The sequence below is a fragment of the Bemisia tabaci genome, chromosome 2 (genome assembly GCF_918797505.1).
Source record: "Bemisia tabaci chromosome 2, PGI_BMITA_v3".
NCBI lineage: Eukaryota > Metazoa > Arthropoda > Insecta > Hemiptera > Aleyrodidae > Bemisia > Bemisia tabaci.
Window position 1 is genome coordinate 15,604,848 of NC_092794.1, and position 10,280 is coordinate 15,615,127.

At 41.2% G+C, this 10,280-nt stretch overlaps 1 protein-coding gene across 2 annotated transcripts in view; it reads right to left on the reverse strand.

The window, feature by feature from the left end:
• Positions 1-10,280, reverse strand: part of LOC109033638 (zwei Ig domain protein zig-8) — a 460,442-nt gene that overhangs the window by 411,254 nt on the left and 38,908 nt on the right. The window lies entirely within an intron of this gene.

The following is a 10,280-nucleotide window of genomic DNA, read 5'->3' on the forward strand; positions in this document are numbered from 1 at the left end:
AAATCAAATTCTCCTGCCAAGCAGCGCTGATTTTGTTTATAAATTTATGCTCCGGCCAAATTGATTTCACTTTGAATCCGATTAGAGGGTTGAGTGAATTTTACGTCTGTGATGCTCCGGTCGTTTTGGCCTAGAGCGCGGCTTCTGTTCCACTTCCGAGACTTCTCCTCGGATATTCAAATTCAATAAACCGCCCGCCTCCTTACCTGGATCGCTAGCAAATTTAGTCGAGGACATTCGAAAGGCTTCCCTCAAAGCTCCATAACGGCCTTCAAAATAAAAGATTAGGTAGTTCAAATCCGTGAGAAATCGGGTTCTTATCAATGTCTATAACCTTTGGCTACGATGGAGTTCCAGGGTGTCTACCCAAAATTGGGGACTTTCGGGGACTTTTAGAGGAGTTTCTCCAAGAAAATTAGGGACTTTTTTCCCGAAATGTAAGAGAAAGGAAGCTAGTTAGAGCGTTAAAATGCGTATTTTATACGACTAATTTTACAGGTCATGTTGAACCGATGAAAACACACGAAAAACCAAGCAACACTACATTTCTTTTATTCCTGCTTATATCGCGCTGCCGCGGCTGGCGGAAAAATTCGAAAATGCCGGTGTTTTGGACAATTTTTGTGGGGACTGAAGAAGAAGATTGGCGACTTTCGGGGATATCGGGGACACTCTTCCAAAATCAGGGATAATCGGGGACATTGGGTACTTTTGGAGACCGGTCGACACCCTGAGTTCTTGCATGTGTGGGGGATTTGCGATTTTAATACTTTTTCTGGTGTAAAATTTCGCGAGAAACACGATAGTACCACTGCTTTTCTTTGAAACAAACTCCAAAACTCAGAGAAAGGTCTCAAAGTTAAGTCCGTAAAGGAAGGGTATCCCACGCTATCCTGAAAGCCCACCTCTTTGTCGAGTCAAACTTTCCGTGCAAGGATAGAGAGTATAAGTACATTAACAAGGTTGACAATTAACAGGGTTGACACTTTGCTTAGGAGTCCAAAACTGAAGACACGGCAACCTTGCTAATTTATTTGCACCCTACCCTCGCACGGAGAGTTTGACTAGATATAGAGGTAGAATCTATAACGTGGAATATCCTCTCTATTATGCGACCTCAACTATGAGAGCTTTTTTTTGAGCTTCGGAGTGGGTTTCAGAGAAAAACAGTGGCACCATCGTATTTTTACCAATATTTTACGCAAGACAAGAGCTTAAATCACAAATCCTTCACACATGCAAGAGCTTCATCTTCGCAAACATCAGTAGTGCATATACTTTTGTCGATAACGCTAACGCAAACTATATTATTTGGTAACGCTGCGACCATTCTACCTACCGGAGCCGATGCATCGGGTTTGCAGTAGGTACTACGATGTTATAAGATACGTATCCAGAATATACTCCAGAAATGGCTCCAGAGTAGATAACTAAAATAAACTGATGAAATAGGGACATTAAAAATCCGTTCTGGCGTATTTCAAATTCATTTATCAACTTCATCTGTTGAGTTCTTTTTGAATGAGTTTATTTTAAAATAAACTCCTGCTCAATTATGTGAATATTTCCTGCGAGTTTTTCACCCACTTGATTTTTCGTAGTTCCTTCCTTCCATTCCGTACATTAAAAGGACGTGGAATATACGCAAGAGATACTTCGCAAGGCACAGTGGCGTCTCCAAATAATGCGCGGAGGTTTTCGGTAAAGGTATGCGCTAACGATATTCATGAAAATCATGGGTACATTTTACGCAGTCGATTCATCTTCAGTTAAAAATGTTTGTTAGGTTATTAGGGTGAATCAACCTGGATGTCTCATTTTAAGTGATCACAGCTTTTACCGAGCAGAGATGTTGGTTGCACTGAAAAAAAAATCTCGGTGTATTTACTAAGAAAAGGGTAAAATTACCAAGAATTCAGGGTTCTATTTGATCCCAGTTTTTTCTTTGTAAAATTACCATTTACATAATTGGTAATTTTACCGAGAAATCTCGATAAAATTATTGAACTTTCTCGGTAATTTTACCGGACCTTGGTAATAACCAATACTTTTAATCGACTGTGGTAGAATTACCGAGATAAAATGGCAAAGTTATCGGGAATTGATTACCAATAAAAGTAATATCCTTACCTGAAAAAAACAGTAAAAATGCCGGTTTTTAGGTAAGCTTACCAGTCTGTCTCGGTAAAATTACCAATAATTGGTAAAAAAAGTGAGATGGTAAAGGTACCAACGGACCGTGGTAAAAACGCCGAGAATTTTTTTTCAGGGTGGTTAAGTAACATGTCTCTCTTATTGGATACCAACTTCCGAGAGAAGGTTGGCAACAACTTCTCGCAGAGAGGTTGGTCCTTGCTCCTTAACGACCTTCACCCCTTCCATTGAGCCAATGTTTGAACCCCGGAGCATCCATGATTCGACATACTCTGCGGGCTTCTCTACCGAGTCGTGCACGCTCACCATCAAAGTCGAGCTTAAAGTTAGCTCCGATTTGAGGTCGTTAGCGCTCATTTATTCAACGGTTCATCGGAGCACTTCGACGCGATTTGCAATGCACCGATGATCTATGAAGATCACCTCTTCAAGATACCATAGAACTTGACTTTGATCTTGTCGTATGTATTTAAAATAATCCGACATCCCTCGCATTAACTTTAATTCAAACAGTGAAAGCCTTGACCATCGATGTATATGAAAAAATGGCGTATCGCTCTCCTCAACCCCCCCCCCCCCCCCCTCGAGCGTAACGTAACTTATGAACAGTCCCCAAGTGATCTTAGTGAGTAAAATATACAACACGTCTTTCGACGAGGAAACGTGTGTTTAAAGGTAATAATTTCGCACCGTTTATTGACGTGTTATTACTCCCCTTGTCTATGAATATACATGGACCCATATCGACGGTGAAACTACCAGACCACGTATCTCGTTTGCGGCGTTTACAAATCTTTATCAGTGTGGTAAAGAATGAATTATTCAGGTGTTCTGCGAACACTCTGTTTATCGATCCCTTGCCATAGGTTTAAATGGCAGATCAATCGATATATCGCAAAGCACTCTACGCCACAGCATGCGTCCTTGTTGATGTGCAATAGAACCGATTTGTATAAAAGCTAACGATCCACACCAGCTTCCATTGCTCCATTCAAAGCTCTCTAACCCGTATGGCTTGACCAGTGGCGAGGCGTGAATGATCGATTATCGATATTTCCCCATTTAAAGCTGTGGTAAAGAATCGATTATTAAGGTGTTCGTTGCGAACACCCTCTGTATCGATCCATTTCCATAGGTTTCAATGGGAGATCAATCGATTTATCGCAAAGCACGCCACGCCGCTGGGCTTGATATTAAAGCGTTGAGACGTGGAATTGACACTTTTCTCTGCATCGTGTCCTGTCTATTAGTCGATTATAGAGGTAATAAGAATTAATAATCGACAACATGAGGAAGGATTGGCAACATTTAAAGGAGTAAGGCTCATTCGGTTGAATTTCCTAGTTGTCAAAGTTTGTTACGTACTCAGTTGGATCAAAGATGTCAAATAAGTTTATTCCTCCCGTAAAATAATTAGATTGTCAACGTTACTGTGGTAAATATTGAATACCCTTCCCCCTTCAGTGTGAAACTTTAAGGTGGAACCTCATTCTTCGTCTCCGTAACTTTGCCTCAAGAACTCCCGCACTTCTTGGAGAATTGCTCCACTAAATTAAGGGACAGCGAGAGAAGGAGAGAAGGAACTTTTCCTTTCGTTTACATAATTACCTACTCCTATCCGCCGTTTTAATTAAATAGACATGCTTGAGTGGAAACTTCACACATATTGCGCCGTTCAAACGCGACAAAAGAGAAAATATGAATAACAATTAAAATTCCATTAACGCCTCAATTAAGAGCGTAAGAAATAACAAAGGCTAAGTTAATAAAGACCGCTGACGAAAGATATTCTTTTATTTTTTTTATATAAAACCTGAGGCGGGTCGATGAAGTCTACTGTAACGGAGGATCTAGAGTGAGGGCCAAATATTTTACGCGCTCCGAGATTTGGCCCTTTAATTTCCTTCGTCAGATAATCTGAAAATATCACGAGAGAACGAACGAATCCTGACGAATGGTCTATCTTTGGTAGAAGAACAAAAGCTCAATATAAAAGGAATAATTGATTCTTATTCTTATTTTTCTTTTATTTATTTTGCGCACGTTAATTCAGGGACGCATGTATTGGTGAGAATATTAGTAATATTTATGACTATTATTTTTCTCTTCGTGAATTTGACATGATTGGCCTTGACCCATTTTCCCTCTCTACGACAATCTACCTAAAGGCGGTGATTAGCTACGACCACGTTCTATCATAGAGATATTCCGCTTACCACTAATTTTTGCCGAACTTTCCGAGGAAATAAAAATACATTATGAGAGGTTTTCGTCGAGTTACAATTAAGATACATATTTTCCCATTATTTAAGGGAAATAATGTAGATATTCCGGGCAGGGAGTCAAGAATAATGCTGTGTTCTCCTAGCTTCGCGGCAGCTGCTGCGTCGCGTGAGCCAGTGAAGGGAACGCGGTCAAGCCATCTTCGCAGTGTGACGCGCCTTCAATCTAGCTAGCGGCAATCTGCCTACATTCGAGGTCGAATAGTTATCTCGCTGCGCCTGCAGCGAATAAATTCAAATATCGACGACTGGACGCGAAAGAAAAACGTATTCATCTCTGATTGCAACTTTGCACACCCTTACTCGTCTTTTACCTTTAATCATTTTTTTTTTTTTAAACTACACAGTGAGTTTCTTTAAAGTTATCAGTAATTTTCAAAAACGATTTCAAATTAAATTATAGAAAATTGCTTGGAGGTTAAAATTCAGTTAAGGACATTAACAATTTAAAGTAATTTTTTACTTGTTTTGCAAGTAGTTCTGAATTTTTTTTGAAAAATCATGTTCGCAATGTTTATGCAAATAATTATAAAAAAAATTTCTGATAAAATAAAAAAAAATTGTGAAGAATCGGTTTTTCAAAAATATTTTTGAACATTTTAAAGAAATTTCCCGTGGCTTAAAAAAATCCGACGCTTTTTTCAAAAGTCAATGGGAGAGGTCGGACAAAATTTGGAAACTTTAAAAGCTTATAACTTCGTTCATGTAAAACTTTGAGGTTTTACAAACGGTTCCATTAGTTTCCTCGTGAAATTATCTTTTAGAAACACCCCTTAATATTTAAAATGTGACGAATTAAACATCAAAATTTGCAGTTTCAGTTAAAAATTTCATGTCCGACCTCTGATTGACTCGATCCGCTGTGCGTCGGCCGGCTATGACGACAACCCTAGCGCAGTGGCGATACCGTTTTGCTACAGAAGCCTATTCAGCCTCAAATCCGCTTCCTCAAATCGGCCGATAGCCGATGAGAGAGATACTGCAGCTCAAGCATGCGCTAAGCTGCTTGGCCGGAAGTCATGACAAGGACAACGTTCTTGCCTTCAATGACCTCGTCCTGGCTTGGATCGTGACGCAGGTGACTTCTCGAGAGCAAATTCGTACCTAGAACTTGGGAGAGAAAAGGTTCAACAAATGGCACGTCATCCTGAAGTGCTAATTGAATTCAACTTTGTCAAATTTTCAAAAAAGGAGATGAAAATGTGTTTTCAATAAAAGGCTCCTAAATCTATGGGAACTGTGAAAAGGAGGGGGTACTTAGGGGGGAGAGTGGTTCAGGGGAGGAAAGAGAACTTCGGTACTCGGTTATAAAAGAAAAAGTAGGAAAATCATATGAAACGGTCAAAAAACAGAGAAAAAAGCATCTCAGCTATCAAATAACCATATATTCTAAATTTGGACCTTACCCTTGCATGCCCGTGCTAGTCGTTCGTGTAGGTACAAACGGTTGGTCATCTGAGGGTTAATAAACATATGGCCCATTAGTTTACACACACGTTTCTGTTGAGTGCTGCTATTTCCCGATGTGGCCTTTGTCCGATCATTTCTTTCCACGGTTCTAGTGATCACTTGTATGCGTCTTAGAGGCCATCTCTGTGAATTTAGTCATACCGAAAGCCGGACGGCACACGACGTTTTAGAAATATTTTGGAAATGTATCAATGAAACGATTTAACATTTCCAATACGGATCGCAATGTCATTACAGGGAAATGAGCGGTGTAAAAACTCGTAAATTCAGCGTTACATGATTTGGAGATACCCTCACAGAATCAAGTTCTGATGCTGGAATATTAGAAAGCTGCCAAAAATAACCACTATCCTTAAAATTATTAATTTCTGCGATTATAGTAATAATGATATATCACCCGTTGAAAAAACCGGTCGAAATTGGAAAGAGATGAGAGATTTAGGCAAAGGGTATACTTGTGGGTGCATATGCAAAAAAGGAGGGAGGGAGGGCATAAAAAAAAAACCGATTGTCAAGTCGAGGGGAGGGGTTTTGAAATAATATTGACAAATGTTTCCTCTGGCAAAATATATTTTTAAAAGAAAACAGGGTCAGGTTTTCCTGCAGTTTAGTGATTCAATATTTATATTTGCTCAGTTGTGCCATAAAACCTTCAGAATGCGATTCATTTGTTTCTCCCCGGCCGAGTGTGTGAGAGTCGATTGCAGCGCAGCGACCCCACACGACTGCCGCGAAACGAAGTTACGGGCAGCGGGGTACCCGTGTTATTTTTTCGCTCCAGCTCATTGCTTCAAAGAATTAAGGCGGCTAAGACTCAGGTTTGGTACGAGGTAAAAAAAAACCCGACGAGGCGAGACTGCCGCTCGTATCCCCGCACACGCTTATCATCGGGGAAACACGTGCGATTTTTGCGCCTCATCTGGCAACCGCGCCCCGTGGTTAATTTTTTACTGCATTCCACACACGTGTACGGTCCTGCGCCAACTTCGCGGAATGAAAAGTTTTGTTTTTGTTCTTGGTTTTGAATTTGAAAAGTTTGCGCTTCAATCATACAAATGAGACGTTGCGCAGATGAGATGATTAAAATGGAGATCTCACAATGGACAAAGTCCGGGACCGGGGGATGGGGAGGGAGAGGGGGGGACTCGGACAGATCTCACACTGCTCCGACATACTTTGCTCAATGAGATTCCACAGATTCGTTTTGCTGTGTTGCCGAGTGACGCCGACATAAATGGCGCGGGAATAAAATATGGTGTTTCCGGTTTCAAACATCGAGGAATCGGAATGGAGATGTTGCATGTGTGAGGGATTTGCGATTTGACTCTCCATTCATGTGTAAAAGTTCGTGAGAAACACGATGGTGCTACTGGTTTTCTCTGAAATCAACTCCCAAGCTCAAAAAAGGCTCTCGAGTTGAAGCCAAAATGGAGGGGATATCCCACGCTATCCTGAGAGTCCACCTCTACATCAAAATAAACTCACCATTCAAAGATAGGGAGCAAATACATTAGCAGTGTTGCCGTGTTTTCAATTTTTGAGTCCCCAAATAAAGTGGCAGCCCTGTCAATGTATTTGCTCCCTATCTTTGCATGGAGAGTTTGTCTTGATGTAGAAGTGGACTATCAGGATAGCGTGGAATATCCCCTCCATTTTGGCCTCTACTTGAGAGCTTTTTATGAGCTTGGGAGTTGATTTCAGAGAAAACCAGTGGAATGAACAGTCAAATCGCAAATTCCTCACACATGCAACATCTTCATTGACAGGAGCTTTGGAGTTTACGGTTAGCTTAGCACCTCAAATCTTAGAGGTGAACCGGATAACATCCTCCATGCAGCTACAGCATAGAGCACAATAGAGTCGCTATATATTGGAACGCCAATGAAGTCACTTTTTGAGGCTGTTTGGTCAGGTGTAATTCAGTCAAATTAGCTCTGAGAAAGGGCAATCTGGGAAAATCAGTATATAGAGGGTTTTTTTGCGGAAGCATGTTGCAATTGACCACCAGAACAACATATCAAAATTTTACCAGAATTGACTGTCCGCTAAGGCGGTCATCTTGAGAAAAGGGGGGTGGGAGGCCAAAATACGCCGCTGGCAACTAGCTTTTCCCTTAAATCTCAAAAACAATCAATCCTACGGAAAAATGTCACCTTCAATAAAGAGCGCAAAAATCCTTCCAGAAATACTGTACATGTATTAATTTGTGACTTCCGGTTTCTGAGATATCGCGGTAGTTTTCTGCGGCTGAGAAAATCGAATTTTGCCTGAAATCGCGCTTTTCCCACGAAATCTGCAATTATCTTAAAAACGGCGACTCTGAAGAAAAACAGAGTTCTAACTGAGATGGAAGTACTAAAATTTCCAATGGCCTAGTGCCTATAATTGTACTATACGGGATCCGCCCGTGGATCGCAGAGGCGGATCCAGCAATTTGGCAACACCGGATTCCCGCCGTTTAAACCTATGTTAAACAATCGATTCTTGTCGGAGTACCTGGCCCCTCCAAGAATCGATACATTTCCATAAGTTTAATAGGAGAAAAGCAATGTTGCCAACTTGCTGGATCCGCCAATGGCTGGATCGTTATGCGGTACAACCCTACGGCGGCTGCTGTATACGGTGAGTCTCCGCTTAGCCGCGCTGCATCGCGCCACGCCATAATTCATGTTGATTCTTTGACTGAGTTAAAGAGATTTGAAAAATGAAATGATTTTCTCAGAATATGAACCGAACTAATTGGACTCTGTAGTAGATCAACAATAAATCAGGTTAAATAAGTACTTATGACGCATTGCGTTGCCACGAGTTTTATATATTTTTCAAGTAAATGCTAGGAAATCTGAAATGTTTTCGGTCCAAGAAAAATACAATTTTGATTTTGCGAGGTAAATGATCTCGCTTATCTCAACCATTTCCCTCCTCCGTACAGTGCAGTGCTACTTGAGCTGAATAGTGCTGGGCAAAAAGGAAAGACGGAAACAGGTCGACGACATCTCCTTTTTGCGTCAAAGCACTGCTGATTTACATATGTCGCCGACAATTAGCAATCGTCGGCAAATTGCAATCTATTCGTGTTGAATCAACGAATTAAAAAATTTCAAGAAAAAACGAGATAGGAAGTAGTGATAATTATGCTTTGAATTCAAACATACGTTATCCCTTTCTTCTTTGATGCATGGAACCAGCTAGCACACTCGCGAGTTCGTGAAATGTAATCTACAATCTGCGTTGGGTTAGGTTTGGTTAAGCAACTAAACTAACTCCTTGACAAAGCGGAAAGTATCTCTGGATTTGAAGGCGTTCCGAGCTAAGGTCGCGCCTTGAATTTCTTCGCTGAAGAGACTTTTACTAAAGCGATGTTATTATAATTGCAATTTGACGAATTGACAGGTACGGAGCTTGCAAACTGCCCGGCGATTGCTGACTGCCTGCGACACATACACAACTAAACCCATAAATCAGTAATTCACAGATTCAATGCATTATCCGATTGCAATCCGTGCATTATTGATGAATGCGATTAAGAAGGGGAAAAAAATAATAATGCAGTAATCTTTTTCCTAAACAGAGTTTCTCGTTTTAACGATAGTCGATCAGAAAAAGACGGACGAGCTCCAACGTCAATGACTCAATAGACTTACATACCAATCTCGGGTGCAAAATCTCTACAATCCCTCGATCCTACGATTGCAGGCTCGGAGTGCGCACTGGTCGGAAATGGTGTGGATCGCACTATATAGGTCCGATCGAGATATGACGAATTTTCAACGATTAAAGCGCGCACTGTAGTGAACGCGCAATGCGTGAAGTATTCCTGCAGTCTTGTGGGCGCTAACATGCTTTTCGGGCCAACCGGCGACGCGCCGCGCCGTGTTAGGCGCAATGCGTGCAGTATTCTTGCACTCTTGTAGGCGCTAATATATGCGTTACGTGCAGACCAGCGATCGCACTGTGTTTGGCGCAATGCGCGAGATATTTCTGCAGTCTTGCAGCGCTGAAGGCGTTCACGCCGACCGGCGCGCACAGAGGATCAAGTCAATCAAAGCGGTCGGACATGAAATGTTTGGCTAAAACTGCAAATTTTGATGTGAAATTCGTCTCATTTTGGATTTGAGGGGTGCTTCTAGAGGAGCATTTCATGAGGAAACAAATGGAGCCACTTTTAAAATCTCAACGTTTTGATTTAACGGAGTTATAAGCTTTTAAAGTTTCCAAATTTGTCTGACCTCCATTAATTCGATCCACTATGCGGCGTGAGTGCGGGTAGGCACAACAATCATAGCACGAAGACGACAGCACATAGAGAAGTGAGATTTTCTGTAAGAGGTCCTGAACATGTAGGCTATTGTTAGATGATTTAAAAATGCTTTG